At 43.4% G+C, this 22389-nt stretch overlaps 1 protein-coding gene across 10 annotated transcripts in view; it reads right to left on the bottom strand.

Moving 5' to 3' along the window:
- Positions 1–22389, bottom strand: part of BACH2 (BTB domain and CNC homolog 2) — a 389117-nt gene that overhangs the window by 285913 nt on the left and 80815 nt on the right. For 7 of the 10 annotated variants that reach the window (XR_008698320.1, XR_008698317.1, XR_008698318.1 and 4 more), the window contains one exon: positions 9867–9979. The gene's annotated coding sequence lies outside the window, so the exon portion shown is untranslated. Of the gene's footprint in view, positions 1–9866; positions 9980–10185; positions 10293–11239; positions 12033–12078; positions 12164–22389 lie in introns of those variants that run through there. The other 3 variants (XM_055535474.1, XM_055535472.1, XM_055535473.1) reach the window with 3 other exon arrangements.

Below are 22389 nucleotides of genomic sequence, written 5' to 3'. Positions count from 1 at the left end.
CCCCGCGAAACTTCATGGACAGAGGACCAGAGTTCATGGGGTCGCAAGAGAGTCAGACATGACTTAGTGACTAAACAACAGCAGCTGTGGCCACATTTCAAAGAGCCTGTATCATGATTCACAGCTCAGTCTCTTAGACTTGAAATTAGATTGCAGCCATGTCAAAACATATTCCTTTTCCTGCTCTGGGTCTGGGATGGTCTTAAACCAAGAGTCCAGTATGAAGCCTTAATTTCCCTCCTCCCTGTCTGGATTCCCCCTCATCTTTTCTGATATGACGAGGAGCTGGTAAGTGAGGCTACTGAAGCTTGCCCCTCAAGTCAAGACACTGCCAAGCCACCAGTAACACTGCAGTGGGGACCTTGGTCTCAGAGCTCCCATATAGCATCCTTCCTTTGAAGCCACATTCTCTGTACAGAAAGGTTCAAAATTTTAACTTACACCCCAGACCATAAAGATACACGCTCAGAGGAGTAGGCACAGACCACTGCCCCAACATATGCTGCTCTGAGAGGCAGAGGTGAGCCCCAGGCCTGAGGCTGAAATGTGTTCCTGGTGAAGCAGAGAGGAGCAGGAGCCTTGGTACTAAAAAGGAAGCACTGATGTTGCTTCCCCAGTAGTGAGGACTGTCTAGGGGAGAATTCCACATCATTCAGGAAGCAACTCTCAAACAGCGGGTCTGTTTTACATATGTTTTAAAAGACGCTTACTCCTTGGAAGGAAAGTTATGACCAACCTAGATAGCATATTCAAAAGCAGAGACATTACTTTGCCAACAAAGGTTTGTCTAGTCAAGGCTATGGTTTTTCCTGTGGTCATGTATGGATGTGAGAGTTGGACTGTGAAGAAGGCTGAGCGCCGAAGAATTGATGCTTTTGAACTGTGGTGTTGGAGAAGACTCTTGAGAGTCCCTTGGACTGCAAGGAGATCCAACCAGTCCATTCTGAAGGAGATCAGCCCTGGGATTTCTTTGAAAGGAATGACGCTAAAGCTGAAACTCCAGTACTTTGGCCACCTCATGCGAAGAGTTGACTCATTGGAAAAGACTCTGATGCTGGGAGGGATTGGGGGCAGGAGGAGAAGGGGACGACAGAGGATGAGATGGCTGGATGGCATCGCTGACTCAAATGGACGTGAGTCTGAGTGAACTCCGGGATTTGGTGATGGACAGGGAGGCCTGGCGTGCTGCCTGCCATTCATGGGGTCGCAAAGAGTCAGACACGACTGAGCGACTGATCTGATCTGATCTGACAAACACAAGTTCTAGACATGCACACATTTTAAAGACAGATAAGCATAAACATACTCAGTTAATTCCAAGTTTGTCTCCTCCCTACTTCATGCCAAGCTGACCATCCACTAGGTTATGTTTTTTATTTTATTAATTTTTATTGGAGTATTATGGGCTTTCCTGGTGGCTCAGATGGTAAAGAATCTGTCTGCAATGTGGGATACCTGGGTTTGATTCCTGGGTTGGGAAGATCTTCTGGAGAAGGGAATGGCAACCTACTCAGTATTCTTGCCTGGAGAAATCTGTGGACAGAGGAGCCTGGTGGGCTACAGTCCATGGGGCCGCAAAGAGTTGAACACAACTGAGCGACTAACCCTTTCGCACATAGCTGCTTTACAATGTTTTTAGTTTCTACTGTACAACAAAGTGAATCCACCATTTGTATACATATAACCGCTCTTTTTTGGATTTTCTTCCCATTTAGGTCACCCCAGAACACTGATTATAGAGTTCCCTGTGCTATACAGTAGGTTCTTATTAGTTATCTATTTTATACATAGTATGGATAGTACATATATGTCAGTCCCAATATATGTTAATCTCAATCTCCCATTCATCTCACCCCCCATTTCTTGATGTCCATACATTTGTTCTCTATGTCTGTGTCTCTATTTCTGCTTTGCAAATAGGCTCATCTGTACAGGTTATGTTTATTTTAAATATGCACTCCTATACCTCTCAGAAGGAAATTATATTCCTGTTTTCATCCTAAAAATTCAGACTTGCCCAGTGCAGTACAAAGGCAAGAGACTGGAGGTCTAATTTCACCATTTCCATATACCTCACATTCAGCAGAACTCAATTTACATGTCACCCTTGTGCTAACAAAGTTTCAAGCAGCTTCACAAATTCTACAAAGTAAAGTTTTAAAAATAAAGAACAAGGACGATGTTTCTTTAAAGATGCAGACGGTGAGAACAGATGTGCTACAATGTCCAGGGCCCTCCTGGACCAGGGGCCAGGGACCATCTTCTTCTTAGAGTAACTACTGCCAAATACAGGACACAGGCACAGACTAGACTCCTAAATGAGGATATGCTTAAAAATGATTGCAGACCCTAAAGAGCCTTTGTTCAGGTCAGTTATTTCTGTCAATGTGGGGCTTCCTGGTAGCTCAGATGGTAAAGAATCTGACTGCAAAGCAAGAGGTTCGATCCCTAGGCTGGGAAGATTCCTTAGAGTAGGAAATGGCAACCCACTCCAGTATTCTTGCCTGGAGGGTTCCATGGACAGAGGAACCTGGCAGACTACAGTCCATGGTGTCACAAAGAGTTGGACACGACTGAGCGACTCACACACTTTACCATATTAAAAATTAAAATGGAGACATTCTTGGAACAGGAAAACACAAGCAAACATACCAACAGCCATCAGGGGGATGACATCATAGCATGTCATGGAGCCTCTCAAATCGTACTGTATACTTGAGAGACAGTGGAAAGGGCAAAAAATGTCTCAGTATTATTATGAAAATAGTTTTGACCTTGCAGGTGGCCCGTAAGTGGGCACCCTAGGGGTCCCCAAACCACAGCTTGAAAACCATTGGTCAAAACTTGGCACTTTAGCAGTATCTTGAATAAGAGGATGTAATGAATAAGAGGATGTAATAGGCACTGAATTCAAAAGACAGTATCTTTCCTAGAGCATTTCTCAATATACTACTGCCTCTAAAACGTTGGTACATTAAAATACTCCTTCCTGGTAATATGTCAAATAGAATGACTTCCACATTCAGATGTGTTTGACCAATGCTTCTTTCTCTTTTTATCTGCCATTAACTATTTCCACCCACTTGTACCTCAAATGCAAAACAGCTAAAAATGTATTTATTGTAAAATGTCTGCTTTTTCTGATTGTAAATCATACATATAAATATTAATTGCAAGAAAGTTGAAAATAAAAAAAAATTTTTTTTAACAACAGACATTGATTTTTGCACAGTTATGGAGACTGGAAGTCTTTGATCAAAATCCAGTAGGATTGGTTCCCAGTGAGAACTTTCCTCCTGGCTTGTAGATGGTCACTTCTCACTATGTCATCCTCATCTGGCCTTTCTTCACCGCGTTCGGGGCAGGGGTTAGTGGAGAGAGCTCTCAGGTGTCTCTTCTCACAGAAAAATATTTTCTTAAATAAGAAACATGCATACCTTATACCTCTCCTCGGGAAAAACACTGCCAGAATTCTGGGCAAAATCTTCATAGTGTGTTTTGGTTTTTTTTTTTTCTAATGTGGACCATTTTTTTTTTTAAGTCTTTACTGAATATTGCTTCTGTTTTATGTTTTGGTGTTTTGGCATTGAGGCATGTGGGATCTTAGCTTGAACTCACACCCCTTGCCCTGGAAGGTGAAGCCTTAACCATTGGACCACCAGGGAAGTCCACCACAAAGTCTTCTTCATCATTTATATTTTTAATATTTAGTGAAGTCTCTACCTTAAAGATAATTGTATGCCTTATTTCAAAATACTATTTTTAGTAGGAAAGAATTCATATTGCTTAAGAAAATTTAGAACATATAAGCAAAAAGAAGACAATGCTCTTAGTACTTTGCTGTGTATCTGCAATCTTCTTGCTGTGGGCAGAAGTGAATCTTTAAAAAAAAGTAATGATCAAACTGTATATATTGTTATGTATTAATAACTTGCCTTCTTCACAATTTATTGGGAACATCTTTTTATATCATTAAATATTCTACCATCCCTCATCATTTTTACTGTCTGGATATACCATGGTTATTATTTTTTAAAAGTTACTATGATAATATATAATGAAAATCTTAGCTAAATTTTTACACACATCTATGACAATTTTCATTGAGTTCTAGAAATGGAATTTCTGAGTTAAAAGGCACGTGTATTTTGGAGGCTTTGATACACATGAAGTCCCCTTGAGAAACATGCTCTTTCCTTAACTGTGGATGAGAGAGGGCTGTCAGTCCTATCTATACCTTTGATGAGTAACTGTTATAAATCCTCCTCGATTGTATAGGTAGAAACAAAGTCTCATGAATTGTATAGGTAGAAAATACCATCTCATCATTTTAATTTGTCTTACTTTGATAACTTCTGGGATTGGGTATTTTCTTGTAAATTATTTGTTGATCACATTTCTTCCTTTATTGACTTTATCTTTCTGTTCTTTGCCCATTTTCTATTAGAGGAATCACTTATCTTCCTAATGCTCAAGAGTTTTTCATAAGTTAGCTAACCGTCTGACACATGTGTTGTATATGTTGCCTGGCTAGTCTCCTGTGTGTTAGGATAGTTCAGAATGTCTTCTGATGGAAAAACATCTTTAGGTTTTATACAAATACATTTTCTTCCTCTATCATTTCTGTCACTAGATATTAATAAGGCCCTCCTTATTCCAAGATGATTTAAGCTGTATTTGTATTTTTTTCTGTGTCATTGGTTTTTGAAGAGTGTGATGTTTCTCCAAAGTCTGCCAGGAGGGGAATTTGGCCATTTGCCTTCAGAAAAACAACAGTGGAGACTCATAAAATAAAGACTGGTCACTGGGTAAAACCACCCAGCATGTCCTAGAAAGGGGAGGAGGGAGATCTTACACGTTTACTATTCACCAATCCCTTATCCTGCATCCAGTAGCTCTATTAACTTGCTTTTCAGGTGGAAGAAGTTTCAAATGGAGAAAGTTTGAACATCAGGTGCATGTTTATTAAACTCTGGAGTGAGACAACTCCTCATGTTGGCCAGAACGGAGGTTTTGGACAGTCAAGACCTTTGTTTTGTTCCCTGGTGAATAGCAAGCATGGTCATAGTACACAGTGTGTACATGATAAATGTGCTTAAGGATGAAGGACCTGATGTTGTAATGTGTCTCCTAGGTGTTTCACAGGAAGATCAAGGGTGTGAGTCCTGCACTTCACTGCTTCCTATTAAGGAGTGGCAAAGTAAGAAAAACTCTAAATGAAGGCAGAAATGAAATTTTCAGGGTTACTTTTCTATCAACTGTAGAGATACTGATTTGCGTGTAAAGGTGAAACTGCCTCAAATTTAGCACAGTAGGATATGGTGCTGAAGACTGGAAAATATTCAGAGAAAAAATTATGTTGGGCCGAGTAAGCAAAATAGTGGCATCCACCCAACAAGAGAGATAAGAGATACCACCTTCCTCCATTTGATGCCATGGCGTGTGTCTAAGGCAGTAACCATCAGAGTTAGCCTTATCTGAACAAGGAAGAAACAGTTCTAAGAAGATTCATTTTCACTGTGGGGGTAGAGTGAGGAGCATTTTGGGCAATAACAGAAAAATCAATTATTTTTCAATCAGATGGAGTGTCCTCATAAATTCAAGGCACAGAACATCATGTGATGTGCCTTCATGAGAATGATGACCATGAGAGAAAGAGTTTAGGATCATAATTCCAAGGTGGCTTCTAGGAAGAGAGCTCTTTGAAAAGCAGAACTTTGTTCCTGTAAGTGTGGTTCTGTGTTACATAGTGGCATGTCCTAAACGCACACCACTCTGCCTAGTTTACATCCACAAAATCCCATTCTGTCCAACCTCTCATTTGGCTATGATTTTCTAAGTTACATGCTAAAATCCTCTCTTGACAGCATGACAACACATACAAACAACACATAGAAATATAAATTATAAATAAAAAAATAAACACAAAACAATAATCCTTCTGGTTAGCAAAGTTTATAATAGTAAAATATAATATATATATTTATACATATTAACAAGAGGATAACCAAGAAAGTAGAAAGGGTAAAGATGCTGGACAAATTTAAAGTGAAATCCTAATTATAAAGTTTTTGATCAACACAAAAGATTGGAAAGTCAGCTCTTGCAAAAAGCTCCAAGGAGAATATGAAAGTTAGAAACATAGTCTGCAAGTCTGCCTAAGCCCAGGGAGCATGAGAACCCTGGGGAAATGTTTACATACACAGTTTTCTTAAGTGTGAGGCTAGAGCGCAAAGTCCAGAAATGTACAAGCATTAAAGTCTGTTTACAAGACTGAAAAGGTGAAGAGCCGTGAGGGTATCCACCCTGTATCAACCTGACACATCCCATGTACACCAGCCTTCGGAAATGGCCCTAAGTTCACAATGAACATTGTGGTGGCTGGGAATGCCCTCTGTTTTCTGCCAGCACTAAGCTACTTACCGGTGCGCTGGCTATCTGAGGGCCAGAAGTGCACCCCTTCCAGGTAGGTGCATTCCAGACCCAGGCACACAGAGAAGTTCCAGAGTGTGAGGAATGAAGGCCCTACCTGGCTGCCAGTGGCTCACTATCAGATTATCCCTGTTAGATTAGTTAGACAAACTGCCAATTCTTGATGCCGTGCGGCCATTCCTGTTTTTTAGGGGGTTCTGTCTCCAACTGACCCAAAAGGGAGCTGTCAGTGCCTAACTGTGATCAGAATTGCTGTGGTGTTTCAGAGGAGCAGCCCTGGACCCTAGGATGTCCTAGCTCCCCTCCCCACTCTGTCCAGACATGTCCCTAGGTAAAGTGTCGCAAAGCGAGCTGCGGTTTGGGAAGGAAGGAGAGTGATTACTGTGTATGTCCAAGGAAGTGGAAAATGTACAACTCAGATGTCTCCAAATTTCTAGGAACAGTTCTACTTAGAAAATCAGTCATACCCTCAAAAATATTTCCAATGTTCTAACTTATATATCCTAACTGATGAGGTGACTGTCTAGTTTTATTTGTGCCAAGGTCTGTTTCCTCCCCAGGGGGTGACCTATTTTTTTTGTCTTATGCCAAGAAAACTATAAGAAAAATGCTGACCGATGAAGGTTACACATCATGCTTAATCACCACTTTGAATTGCAAGAACATAAAATAAAACATTCACTGGGTCATTCAGGCAAGAACATAACCTCCCAAGCAGCCGACACACCTACCGAGACTCCTGAAATTTCTGAGTCTGGTTCCCAGCTGTGTGTCAAGAGCCAAACCATGACATCAGGTCTTGCGTCGCCCCAGAGAAACTTAGGGCAGGGCTGTCACAGCAGACTGTGCTTGCCAATCTGAGATTCCCCAAGAGTTGTCTTAGCTTTTCACTACATCAATGATAGAAGCCAAGGTCTGCAATGCCCACCATGATGAATCTCCTTCCCTCCCCCCCTTCCAATCTTGACCTTGGGGAAGAATACCTGCCCATCTTCCAGGATTCCAAAGCTCACTCCTCAAAGACTGTCAGGGGGCATTATGTGAAATAAGTCAGAGAAAGACAAATACTGTATGATTTCACTTGTATGTGGAATCTAAAAAAATACAACAAAAACAAATATAACAAAAAAGAAACGGACTCATAAATATAGAGAACTAATAAATTAGTGGCTACCCGTGGGGAGAAGGAAGGGAGAGGGGTCATACAGGGGTAGGGGAGTAGGAGATATGAACTATTAGGTATAAAATAAGCTACAAGGATAGATTACACAACGTGGGGAATATAGCCAGTATTTTACAATAACTATAAATGGAGCATAACCTTTAAAAGTTGTGAATCACTATATTGTACACCTGTCACTCATATAATATTATCCAGCAACTACTGTTGCTGTTGCTCAGTCGTGTCCAACTCTGTGACCCCACGAACTGCAGCGCTCCAGGCTTTCCTGTCCTTCACTATCTGAGTTTTCTCACTCAATGTCCATTGAGTCAGTGATGCCATCCAACTATCCCAGCAACTATACTTCAATTAAAAAAATATATGGATTAAAAAAAAGGTTAAAGCATTGAACCCAAAGGGGAGAAAGGTCAGCAGTTTTCTCTCTTTGGCTTGGCTCAGTCAAATGAAAATCTCTCAAAAAAAAAAAAAAAAAAGCGTTGGGACTTCCCTGATGGTCCAGTGGTTAAGACTGCACTTCTAGGGAAGGGGTCAGGGAACTAAAATTCCACATGCTTCACAATGTGGCCAAAAAAACCCCAAAACAATGGCTTACTTTTTTCTGGTCTCTTCTGATGGGGTAAAGCAACCATGCCCATAAAAAGGCCAAACAATGGCCATGAGAAAACTGCCCCTGGAAAAGGGATCTTAGCAAAAAAACCTCAACAAGTTACATGGGCTTTCTAAAGTTTAGGAGTCCCATAGTAGGTTTTTAAGACCAAATCACCTAAAAGCTTTGTCCAACTCCATCACAACCTATGGTTACCTCTTGTTGCAGTCTCTGGAACTGTCTCTCCCCTGTTTTAAATCCTTCAGGGGCTCTCAGAATGCAATCCGTCCCTCCTTCTCTGGGCTCCTATCTGCCATCTTCCGCCAGGGCAGGTGTTCTCAAGCAGGCCTTTTTTGTTCCCTAAAGGGACACTGGCCAACGTGTCGGGACATTTTTCATTGTCACACTGAAGTGGAGGAAGATGAATGGTACTAAACACCTCCAACACAGAAGACAGCCTCACCCGACAAAGGACTTCCTGATCCAAACATCAATAGTGTCACGGTTGAGAAGTCCTACTCCAGCCATACAAACTCTATTGTTCTCTAAGCATGGCAGACTTTCTCATAAGCTTCTGCACCTCTACACAGGCAGTTTCCTTTACCTGGAATGCCCTGCCATACTTCTGTGCCCAAGAAATGACCGTGTAGCATACAGAATCCAACTCGAGACGTCACCATCTATACGCTCCTTTCCAGATTCCTCAAAGAGAGATGTTTCTTCTGTGCTTCTCCAGCTTCTGGTATCCACCTCACACCGGTCACAGGGCCCCTAAATTGTCTGTCACCTGCTAAAGGCAGGACCTCAGCCCCATTCATCATTTTTCCCCCGAGTGCCCATCTGGAAATCAATCACTGCATGCTGAGTAATCAATCAAGGAATAAATGCTAATGTTGCCAGGCTGTGCTAAGTCACTTCAGTCATGTCTGACTCTGTGCGACCCCATGGACTGTAGCCTGCCAGGCTCCTCTGTCCATAGGATTCTCCAGGCAAGAATACTGGAGTGGGATACCATGCCCTCCTCCTGGGGGTCTTCCTAACCCAGGGATCGAACTCACATCTCTTAAGTCTCTTGCACTGGCAGGTGGGTTCTTTACCACTGGCGCCACCTGCACCTAAGGCTTGTTGGCAACAATATTTGAGGGACAACAGTGTCCCCAACACCAAAAACAACAACAGCAAAAAACTAATCAAATGCTTATAGTGTAGACAGGGGCTGTATTAAACACTGGGACACATATCAACTCATTTCATCCTTAAAACAACCCTGCGAGTTACATACCATTATCACCAGCATTTTACAGATGTGGAAACTGAGGCACAGAGCCATTAAGCCACTTTCCCAAGGTCCTCAAAGCTAGCTGATATTTAAACCCAGATAGCTTGGCCCTAGAGCCTCAGTCTTCCAATATCCATGCCAAGATAATTATACTAACAACCGACAGTCCAGCTGCTCAGAGGCCTCCGACACACACAGCTGACACCTCTAGAACAGTACACCAGCAGCAGCCTGTGACCCTGCCTGTCAACGCTGCTTGCCAACCTCCATAATGCTTCTGGCAGGAGACACAACCTCCTCACATCACAGAACGACATGACGTACCCAGGGAAATTCATGGTACCGTAAAGAAGACACAAAGCATCAGTCCCCAAAGTGCCTCTTACCTTGTTCATGCTGTAGGGACTGCAGCAAGGAATCAGACATGTCACAATGCGAGGCAGCTCTTAAAAATTCTCCTTGCTCCTGTTGACCTCACTTCCTGAAGCAGACAGCTGCACTGCAATCACAAAGAAAAGATCTTTCAGAGCAGTCCTGTGTCCAGGGGAACTTTTTGCCATGATGGCAAGGTTCCATGCCTCTTCTATTCAATACGTTGCTCCTGAGTACTTGAATTGTGGCCAGTGCAACTGAGGGCTGAATTTTAAATTCTGTGTAATTTTAATTAAAGCTTAATGTAAATAGCCATGTGTGGTCAGTGATTACCATAATGGACGGTGCAGGTCTAGAGAGTCTACTCAAGAGTCTTGAGGCTGCAGACACTGGGCACACCAATGTCCAAGGAAAAGTTGGATATCACATGCTCTGAGTGACTGTGGATGCACAGAGAGAAGAACACTCATTCATTCAATAACTATTTTTTGAGTACGTACTATGCACTGAGTACTGAGGATACAGTGACTAGTAAACCAGAGAGGTCAGTTATGTAAGGGCTTCTAGTGCAGCCTCTAGTCTCCTTGGGAAGGGAAAGGCTCTAATATATGAGCAGCAAATGTGCCAAATCTCAATACCATGCAGCCCACAAGGAATAAAAGAACAGACTAGTTGAGACTTCCCTGGTGGCCCAGTGGTTAACATTCTGCACTTTCACTGAAGGGGGCATGGGTTCGATCCCTGGTCAGGGAACTAAGGTCTCACATGCTGCACGATGTGGTTAAAAAGAAAAAAACAAACAGACTAACCAACCAAGAAACAGACCAGCATTTGCTGGAGCCTGACTGTACCACTGTCAGGACTTAATAGCTAGAGCCTTCCATGGAGCTTTTTGAGAGGCAGTGTACCAGAAGGAGTTCTATTTTCCATGGGCCAAATGAAGCAGATGACTCAACATCCCCTCAAATGGGAAACAGGGTCCATGTTTTTATCCAAATTTTTGGTTCTTTAGGTAGGTTTTTCGATTCAATTGAATTACATTTTAGAACCCAATGGTCCTTGTTCAGTTCCAGGATTCTTAATTTGTCAAATATTAAGGAAAAATAAAGAAAGAAAATATATTCAACCACTTAATTGGATTGGTAGCCTTTTCCTTTGAAAGATGTTTCTGGGAGGATTTGAAAGGAGAACAAAACATCGTAAGGTGCCTTATAATCACCTTATTTCTGTATGTTTTCAGGTTGCAGCTAGGAAGGATTTATGTATCTGAATCTTTCCATAAAGCCTGGAATTCAAGGTTCAAGCAGAACTGCAGTGTCTTAAAAATATATTATTTTTAATTATAACAACAGTGTACAAAATATTTAAGAGGAAAAGGGAGACGTACGCAGAATCCCACTGGCCCAGCATCACCTTTAGTTTTTAGCAGACAGCCTTCATCTATTGGAGAACAACATCAGGCATGTCTGCTGACTGAGTCGAAGGCACTTGAGTCCAAGGCTGTATTCTCCATTTTAACATCTTTCACTAAGAAGGAAGTGATTTTGCAATACACGTTTTCAAAAGATAAACCCTTACTCCACGCAGATTATCATTCTGCAAACACAGTGTTATTATAAATCAGAAGACAGGGAGGGGAGACTGCCGATCACTCCTCGGCTATTTGAGACACATAAATTCCAAAGAAAATATTACATTCAGTCATAGCAATAACATATTTTAACAATGATGTACAACATGGAGAGACCCTGGAATTCTGCCTCTGTAGCCTAAATACATCCCAAAACACCCTCATCTGTACATGAGACCTGGGTAATCACTGCTTCAAAGCCAAGAAAATTCAATATCTAATTCTAACCGAGCTTAAAAGTGACTGAAAGAAAATTCTGCATGTAATTTATACTCTCTGAATTTCTAGAAGCAGATGTTAATGAATTTCAAGGTTTTAAAAGGAGAAATCTAGACATGTTATTTCCTTTTTGACATATGTACTTGATCCGTTTAAAAACTATGGCCCAACAATTAACTGGGAAGTTTGTTCAAAAACCTGGCCGAGCTGCCTGATGTCACAATTCCATTCAAAGGGACACACTGATATCAACACAGGAAAGGTGGGCACAAGAAGATAATGACAAGCAGACTAGGATTCTTGAGCATAATTTCCCCAAGGAAACCCCACCCAGTTCCAATCATCCCCCTATCCCCATGCCCTGAGAACTCGCTTACATAGCTTGCAGTAAACTAATTCTGGATCCTCTCCTGTCCGCCACGCCTGCCAAGTGTTCTTGTATCGTTTTCATGTATGTCGGTTCTACAACAAAGTCAGAATAAAAACTCTAGTAATCACCTAGAAAATTCTAAATAAATATCATGAACAGATTTTTTTTTTCTTTGCTCTCACTCATAGGGCTGAGAGTGATGTCATGACTCTTAATGGAAGGCCTTAAAAACAATGTTGATAATCGTTGCAAATGGCCTTCAGGATTTTTTTTAGAAGAAGAAAATCTTTCCAGGTCCAGGATCACAAATCTGTTTTTAGATTTGTGATCTAAAGAATGTGATACTGTTAAGAATACCTTACACAGTGCTCAAAACTGTACAATGCATTTTTATATTCTTTAGTACTGGGATCAATTTGAGTGGTAGTTTTCCTAATTAGGAAATTGGACGCAGAGAGGAAAAAGAATTCTTCTTAGTCATGCTGTAGTAGGCAGTAGACCCTGTGCTGGAAGTGACTTCAAGACACTATAGAATTCAAATAAGTTCAAAGACCACAAATAAAAGAACCTCCCGAAATAAAACATACACACACACTGAAAGATCACAATTAACACAAATAACCTCAGCCAACAAATGACAGAATTAGAAATTGGATCAGTCTGCTTCTGGACAGCATCAGAAAAGACTAGCCTTATTCTATCAAGTTATTTCAATCTCCTTTGAAATACAGAGAACCTGGTTGTTTTATAGCCAACTCAATTTATGAAGAAGCTTAGAAAAATCCACAGCTTAAAAAAATAAGCCTGACTCAAGTATAAAGCATTCAGGGAAAAGATATCAGAGTTACCCTAGTAGAATTAAGGGAGTGTTTCTTTTTTAATTCTATTTTTCAGTGTTTCTTTTTAATTGTTCAAGAAGCTGAGGCCTTTCAAGGGCAGCAGAAGAAATGCCATCCCAATGTGTGACTTCCACTCAGTCACTCCTAACAGGATTGGTTCAACCAGCAAAACAAAGCCCATTGTCAACCTTAGGCGCTTAAAAGCTTAGTTGAACTGTAATTCATCTTTCCAGGTGGGTTAAGAAGTGTGGGTGAGCAGGAAAGTAGAGACAGGGCACATGTGAGAAGACAAGAGCAAAGAGAATGAAAAGCAAAGGTGAAGGCTACGAAAAAGGAGAAAAGCAAAGGGCAAGTAAGCAAAAGAGCCTTGGGGACAGGTTCAGTGATATGGCCGACCCCCTCACCAGCCAGTCCTGAGGCTCCTGGGGACAGCGCCACATCCTAGGGCTTCTCCGGGATGATACACTCTCAGGGCTCGGGTGTCAGCAAGTGGGAGTTGGAGTAAAGTGAAGACCGGGCCTACCTGTTTCACCACTATTTATTTACCATCAATCTCCACCTACCACAGAGAAGAGTATGTTAAACTGGATCACTGATAATGGTGTAGAGAGGCATAGTGAGAGTAGAAGCCAACTTTATTCTCTTCTCCTCACTCTAAAGAGAAGCTTAAACATGTCAAATGGCTCTGTGTGTGTGTGTTGCACCATTTCTTAGTCCTTGAAAATGCAACAAATACTTATTACCAATAATCAATGATTCTGGTGGCTCAGACAGTAAAGAATTTGCCTGCAAGGTGGGAGATCCAGGCTTGGTCCCTGGGTCAGGAAGATCCCTTGGAGAAGGGAAAGGTTACCCATTCCAGTATTCTTGCCTGGATATTCCATAGACAGAGGAGCCTGGTAGGCTACAGTCCGTGGGGTCGCAGAGTTGGACACAACTGAGTGACTTAACACCTTCAGTGGCATTAAATACCAATAAAAAATCAATGGAATATGATGAGCTGGGTTTTTCTTCCCACTCCAACTCCTCAATTTCTACCAAGATGCTCATTTTAGAAGCCTTTTCTGATATAACTCAAAGCTGGGGAGTTTTGGCACTCCCTACAGGAAACATGCCAAGAGGAGCCAGTGGTTCATGCCTCACGTTGTCCAAGTTCCCACTGGCTTTTAACATACAACACAGCCTGAGGTCAGCCTGTGAATCAAGGCCCCCAGTCCCTCCCCTTCCACTGCTGAATCCAGTAGCCTGAGCAAAGGGCCAAAGCAAAAGGACCCAAGAGCTTGTGGAAAAAGAATAAGAGAATAAAAAGATGAATGGCGCTTGGAGAGAAAGGGAGAGCAAGCAAGGTGGTGAGAGTCTAGAAGAAATTCTCTAAATCTAGGACTTAGGAGCGTCAGAAATGATGTTAACAGATGACAGAAATATTCCTAATATCCTCCACCATAGGGGAGTAAATTTCGTGCGTTGGGGTAATTAACACACTTCTGAAGCAAAGTCTGGACAACCTTCAAGTGGAATCCTTGTGCAAGACTGGAAAATGTAAAACTATTTTATTACAGACACTCCAATCACTCCCTTCCACAGTAAGGGGTTTTGGTGCTGGGATTAAAAGACCCAAAGGTGAAACAGTAAACAGAGCCGTCCTCTGCCCTAAATGCACGTACACTCTCCAAGTGGCTGTCTCCGACCGTTCTTCCTGAAAAGACAGAGCGACGTTTCCTGAGAAATATCTTGAAGGTCTTTCTCCAGCCTCATGGTTACATCAGACACGTGGCTCTGACTCTGCAAGACTTCTGTGTTTTTGCCATCCCTAGCTTTAGGCAGCAAACGTGCCATAATCTGATTCTGCCCCCAGAGAGAGGACTATGTTGGCCACCCTGCCTTGATCCCCTGTGCCCTGCCCTCATGGCATGCCACAGGAAACACACCACCCAAGTCATCTGGCCACCAAGCATCATCAGGAGCCTTCTTATCCAAGGGTAGGCTAGGAAATTTGAAAATTAATATTCTGAAATACTAACTAGCATATGAGTTATATAGTTCAACAGGAAATTGATAAGGAAGAAGAAATGAAAGGAATATAAAGGAAAGAGACACTCCTGGTAACACAAAAAAACTTCCCTGAGAGCCAGATGAGGAGTAGCAAGCAGCATGCCAGTGAACAGTGCCAAGGGGTAGAGTGTCTGCTGCTTTCAGATGAATACTTCTGGCACGTATGCTGGGGGTTCCCTGTAGTCTAATCCTAAGTCAGGATATCCAAGTTCAGGGCTAACACTCTATAAAAGATCAATTTAAGTAATTTAGGAATATCTTAATTAAAGGCACAATACAGAAAAGCTCCCAAGAGGGTGTCTGGATCAGCCTATTTCTAGCTTGGGTGGGGCTACTTAATCCAGAGGACACAAATTCAGATGCCTAAGGGATAGGCTCTTGAGACTCCCTTGGACAGCAAGGAGATCAAACCAGTCAATACTAATGGAAATCAATCATAAATATTCATCGGAAGGACTGATGCTGAAACTCCAATACTTTGGCCACTTGATGAGAAGAACCCACTCAGTGGAAAAGACCCTGATGCTCAGAAAGAGGAGGGCAGGAGGAGAAGTGGGTTACAGAGGATGAGACAGTTGGATGGCATCATTGATTCAATGGCCATGAGTCTGAGCCAACTCTGGGAGATGGTGAAGGACAGGGAAGCCTGGCGTGCTGCAGTCCATGGGGTCACAAAGAGTCAGACACGACGGAACGACTGAACAACAACAAAGGGGTCAAGAAAGAATGAGATGAGGGAACAGTCAGGCCAGAGGAGAAGACAATGAGGAACAGGTGGCCTGGACAATCTGCCAAGTGTCGCTCCAGGAAGGCAGGAAAAAGGGACATTAGGCACATGGCACCAGAACTTCTGATATTCAAGAAAGACAAAAACAGTGAGAGATTACATGAAATCACATGCCTTTTCAATGCTGGCAGTTTATATTAATACTTTGGAAATACCAAACAGGTTGGATTTGGTGGGTCAGGTTGTGTCTATTATCGTAGACCTTTCATGTCGGTTGGGGGATTCTTTGTTCCTTTAAATCTCCAAGGCTGATGGCCCCATCCTGTCTCCTGATCCCCTAGGGTTGCACTGCTGTGGCTTCCCTGGGCACAGGGAGCCCAGTGGGAAGAGTGGGCAAGGAAGGGCTCAGGAACCATGTCAGTCTGCATATCAACTCTGCCTCTTGGCACTAACCTTCTCTGTGTCTCTATTCCTTCTCCCATAAAATTTGAGGAAATTCTTTATACCTCCTAAAACTGTTCTGACAATTAAATGGAGTAACATGAAGAAAGCACGGGATGCATGATGTTAAATAAGATGAGGCTCTTCACCTATTCCTGTTTCCCACCACCATTCAGCATCATCTCATTATGCTTGCAATTGTATGGAGGTGTTTACCTCTCAATTACCCTACTGGATTACAAGTATTTCAAGGGAAGAGATTCTGTTTTATGCCCAAATAACCAGCATCTATCCCACCACCCTATATACAGTAGGCACTCAATATATGCAAATTTTAATTATAATGATGTTATAGACTGAATGTTTGTGTGTCCACCCTCCCCCCCAAATGCATAGGTTGCCTAATCCCTGATGTGATGATATTTGGGTGGAGTCCCCATTGTGGGATTAGTGCCATTATAAGAAGAGATGCCAGAGAGCTCAAATGGGTGCATGCCTTCTTTCTCCCCCTCTCCTCACCACCTAAGGACACAGCAGGAAGTCAACTGTCTGTCAGAGAGCCCTCGCTAGGAATCAAATGGGCTGGCACCTTGATCTTGGGACTCAGCAGCCTCCAAAACTGTGAGACATAAACTGCTGCTTAGCCTCTCAGGCTATGGTATTCTGTTATAGCAGGCTAAACTGTTGTTGGCAAGCATTTAGGAAGATTTTCCTTAAATCTAGCTCCAACAGAGCCTTCTTCCTCTCAATTTATGTTCTTTTGATCCTTTAATGTCAAAATCTATATCTACTCCTGACTTGGCCAGAATATAGTGAGGCTAAATGAAAAAACACCTTCAAATTTAAGAATGAAATCCTGAAGAGTTTTCTCTTGAGAAGTACTTTTAGGTCAATAGGGTACTATCTGGGTACTCTTTGTACGCCTCAGAAGAAAAAAATGAAATGTAAGCGATTTCATCACCCTACTAATAACTAGAGTCATGCCTTAATTTTAGCATCCTCAACTCATGTTCGCCAACAGTGTGTGTCACTGCCTGCTGTGGACTTGGTGGCTGGCCAGAGTTTGAGGCAATCCCCAGTCCACTTGTCCAGTTCGGATTGAGAAGGCTGACCTGTATTCATCTAGGACAAAAGTTTACTAACCATGAATGACTGATTCAGGTTTCTTTGATTTTGTTCTGAAAGAATCCTAGCGACCTTCCAACAATCTCAGCTTCCCTCTCCTTTGGGGCGTTTACTGAACAATTCATACAAACACATTTCCTGTGATTTGGTGAGAAGGGAAAATAACTCAACAGAAAGCCTAGTCGGTGGATGACTTCAGAATGACCCACTGAAAAGGAAGCAAAGACAAGGAAATCACTCTGAAAGTATCTCTTTCCAGAAGCTCAAGGGGAGCAGATATCTTTCCAACAAAAGGTTTTCAACTGAGGAATTGAAATACTCTCAACAATACCTTGAGGATAAGGCATAGTGAGAAACGACCGTCTTATTGGGGGCGAGTGTTTACAAGTGAAACTCATCTGTTTAGCCAGCCAAACTGAGTGTGATGCCTTGTTCGTCTTGGAAGAACCTTTCATTAATCTTCAGAAGAAAGCTCAATTTGGCATGACCAGCACCTGTTGAAAGCAATCTCAAGGATTCACTGTTGATTTCTGCTTTCCTGAGGCTCAAATTCTGTCCTCTGAACACCAGCTTCTCCACAGTGTGGCTTGTTCTTCATGAGGGCACCCTGTGCCCTAATGTTTGCTTCTCCCAGGGTGCTGGGGCATTCAATGCTCTTGAATGAGTTCAGTGTCATCAGAATGAATGACGTTCTCATACCTCACAGATAGTGCACCTGGGGACCCCCAGAGTCATTCAAACATCAGAACACTGGGTGCCCAACTCCCAACCCCTGTGCTCCCAACTCTCACCTGGAGAGCTCCACACAGACTCGGGGGGGAATGCATCTTGCTGCTTTGGGTCAGCAATTCCTGTGTGAGTGTAAACACCCACTGCAGCTCCTAGAACCTATGGCCCAGTCGGTGGTATTAATGTTTTCCCATCTGGGAACTTCCCTTTCCTGCCTTCGAACTTGTGATCATGCTTAATCACTCAGTCGTGTCCAGTTCTTGGCAACCCTATGGACTGTAGCCCGCCAGGCTCCTCTGTCCATTGAATTCTTCAGGCAGGAATACTCCAGTGGGTTGCCATTTCCCTCTCCAGGGGATCTTTCTGACTCAGGGATCAAACCTGGATCTTCTGCACTGCAGGTGGATTTGAGCTCACGAGGCACTTATTATTTCCAATTTCCAACATACCTAAGGATTTAGGGGTAGGTAGAGTGGGGCTGGGTGTTAGAAGGGGGCCAGGCTGCATGACCTCAGGATTCTACTCTGCCAGAAATGCCTATTTGGGTTTCCCTAACCTCAATTCTGTCATATCCAGTGGCTATTTGGCTGTACTTCAGGACAGAGCCAGAAATACGTTCTTTGTAGCTGATGCTGTATTGTTATGACTCACAGCCTGACTTTTCCTCATAGCAGAGCCACGCTGGGCGAGGAAGAGCTTAAGGATTAGGTCAAACATTGAGAACTGTGCTCCCAGTCAGCATCAGCAGCACAGGAAACTACCCCAAGAGAGCAGTCACCTCCCAGTGCTCTTTACACCCGGCTAAGTCTGTCCTGGGTCTGAGGAAAGGAATGTGCCTGGTGTTAACTTTCCAACGATCCAGAACTGGGTGACCGCACGCTGACGTTTTGGTAGCATGAGAGGCAAACAGGACTAGGAAGGAGACCAGGACGCAACCAGCTCCCCACATCACAACTGTGGTCTGGAGAGGGGCCGAGTTCTCCCACAGCAGCCAAGAGAACAGCCACAGAAAATGGCTCCAGCCGCCGACCTGGAGGCCTCGTCCCGGGGGATCCTCTGATCTCATTACAGCAGTCGACACTAGTCCTCACAAAACAAACAGAGGAAATTTATGCCTGCCTTCGCCTGGGGAGAGCTCCGCATTCCTCGCTTAACGAGAGTTCCAGCTTCAGAGACCACAGCCACGGGGCTGGGGAGGATGTCTGCTTTGCTCCAAAGAAAGAACTGAGGTCCTGCCTCTTCCCCTCATTCTGGGGCTGGACAGGAAGGAGGTGAGCCTGGAGAGAGCCCCTGAACTGATGAAGTTCCCTTTCTTCTTCTGTCAGCCCCACCCTGCCAGGCGCAGTCAGTGGAGCCACTGGCTCTTGAACGGCCCTGGGAAAGCGCAGCCTTGAAGGGTTCCACCTGCTAAGGCCAGAAGCCCAAGAGAGAGGCTGTTTCGTGGAACAAAACTCGACATCGTTTGGTGGGAAATTTTTTTCCCTAAAATACCCTTGCCCGAGCTTTGGAAAACTTTATCTAATCTGGGGTTTCCACTTTTAGAGTAAATGGAAAGAGGAAAAAAAAAATTATTTTACACCCTTTAATTTCATCTCAGACGTAACTGAATGCTTGGTTCAGGAGGAAGAGGGTAAACAAATTAAGGACAGAGCGGTGGTTCTGAACTGCAAGTGCATGGAGACATTTTTGGTTGTCACGATTAGGGGAGGGTGCTACCGTCATCTAGCAGGTAGAGACTAAGGAGGCTGCTAAATATCCTACCAGGCACAAAACACCCCCCATAATAAGACTTGTCGGCTCTAAAATGTCAAGAGTGGGATAACCAACAAGGATCTACTGTATAGCACAGGGAATTCTGCTCAATGTTATCTGGCAGCCTGGATGGGAGGGGGGCTTCGGGGGGAAATGGATATATGTATATGGATGGTTGAGTCCCTTCACTGTTCACATGAAACTATCACAACACTGTTGATACCCCAATACAAAATTAAAAGTTCAAAAGGGAAAAAAACATGTCAACAGGGATGGAATTGAGCAATTCTGATGTAGAGAGAACACTCGAGGATGTGGGTAGGTTTAAAAGAGTGACAATTCTTAATCACATTCCAATAATGTTGAGAGCACACAGTTAAAATGTGCACAAGTAACTGTGAAGAAAGCTGAGCACCGAAGAATTGATGCTTTTGAACTGTGGTGTTGGAGAAGATTCTTGAGAGTCCCTTGGCCTGCAAGGAGATCCAACCAGTCCATTCTAAAGGAGACCAGCCCTGGGATTTCTTTGAAAGGAATGATGCTAAAGCTGAAACTCCAGTACTTTGGCCACCTCATGCGAAGAGCTGACTCATTGGAAAAGACTCTGATGCTGGGACGGATTGGGGGCAGGAGGAGAAGGGGACGACAGAGGATGAGATGGCTGGATGGCATCACCGACTCAATGGACATGGGTTTGGGTGAACTCCGGGAGTTGGTGATGGACAGGGAGGCCTGGCGTGCTGCGATTCATGGGGTCACAAAGAGTCGGACATGACTGAGCGACTGAACTGAACTGAACCACCACAAAAATTCACCAGCTCTTTCTTCAAGTAAAATAAATGAAAACTACCTTGTAACTATGCAGAGTCAGATCATTAAGAGCTGACTGGAAAAGAGTGGAGCAGCTTCAATTTGAGACGACATGATCAGCGTCAACATGAGTGCTGTGTTTATTTCAGGTGAAGGTGTGATCTCTGTGCTTACCATCATGATTCAGTGGTGAGCCCCAACAGAAGGGTTAGGGTAAGGGATTGCTGAGCTCGCCTCCATGATTACTGAAACCATACATGTAACCTGAGTAGATGTAGGGCTGGGGGAAAAGATGGCAAAATACTTCAACTTTCACAATACCAGCAAAAATATGAGGAACCGTGGTGATGTTGACCTACATTCTAGGAAGGTTAAAAAAATAGCTGCATGGTATGAAAATAATCATGGTGCTTATTTTGAAATTCTCCCATTTCTAATTTTCTGTACCTGTTTCAAAACACCCCCTTTCCTCTACATCGCATACTTTCATTGCATCTGACGTAAGAATGTACGTTTCCGTAACCCAGTCATCATTCTCTCACGGACCCTTTCATTCCCACAGAAGAAGGAAAAATCCCTTTTTAAACACAGCACATGCATGTAAGCAAATCAGAAGGAGCAAAAAAAATTCATGAATGAGCAGGAGACAGTTTCTTAATGGAATGTTTTAAGGGCCTGTGGTATAAACAGTAAACAAAACTGATTCACTAAATGTTAATACTGTTGACCATGATGTAAGAGTTGGGCTTTCTTTTTTTTCATGTTCCAGAGGCAAGAGGGAAATGAATACCTTGGTAGGGAAAAAGTGATATCTTCCTTGGCATTTCAAAACCATTGCTCAATGCCTCTTGAGCAAGGGAAGCCACCGTAATGACTTTATTTTACCTACCGCAACTATGGGGCACCTCGGAGTAGTTCTCCACCATAACCCACTTTCCTCGCTCCACTCCAGCCCTGCTAAATCATCTCTGGAAACCATTAACCAAGACTCCCATTCCAATTTTCCTTTCCTCCCTCCCCTGCTGCCTCAGTCATGCTGGAATCAGGACAAAGCCAACTTGTATTACATCACAGAGCAAACTCCTTTTTCTGTAAACCATCTCCTTGGTAGTTTACCGCTACTGGAACCCAAGGCTGTCAACAGTGTGGTCTTTGTTTGGTGGGTGTTGCTTGAAAAATTAAGCCAGAAAAAAAAAATGAAGTTTCCCCTACACCTCTTTCCTCGTGTAAATACAGGCCAGTGGTTGGAGGCGCCTCTGCAGCCTGGCTCCACCCTCAGTGTAAACGAGACATTACCTTATACACAAATGAATCTATGCATTCCTCATCTAGCTGCCTCCCCGCACATTCCTCTGCTCCCTGCTCACACCCCGGCCTTCCCCTCCTCTTTCCTCTACCCCCACCCCCACCCCCTTTTTTTTTTTCAATTTCCATTGCCTCACTGTGTTTTTGTGTAAATGATCTCACATGACTCAACAAATCCATCTGCCTGAAGCGGGCCAAGTCTGGAGCCCTCCCAGGAGGGAGGAGAAGAATTGCTTTGTGGAAAGGACCTGGAGCGCTGCCCTTTCTCTGGCTCGAATTACCCGCCTGTCAGGCCTGACGGATTTGGCTAAAAATAAAAGGAAGCGGGCCGTGAAAAGCAGATGAATGGGCTCAGCAGTTCCTTAGATAACACGGGCCTGCTGTGGCCCAAAGCGCCCCAAACAGAAACTTCAAATGTGGGGCTTGCGAAGGCCAGGGATGGGGTGTCCAGGTCAAAGTGGGGGGACAGGAATGGGGTTAGATTTTTGCCCGAGGACTTGTGTGTGTGTGTGAGAAAGAGACAGAGAGAGAGATATAC

Source organism: Bubalus kerabau, chromosome 9 (genome assembly GCF_029407905.1).
Source record: "Bubalus kerabau isolate K-KA32 ecotype Philippines breed swamp buffalo chromosome 9, PCC_UOA_SB_1v2, whole genome shotgun sequence".
Classification (NCBI taxonomy): Eukaryota; Metazoa; Chordata; class Mammalia; order Artiodactyla; family Bovidae; genus Bubalus; species Bubalus kerabau.
Note: the sequence above shows the minus strand (reverse complement) of the source record. Positions and strands in the feature narration are given on the sequence as shown.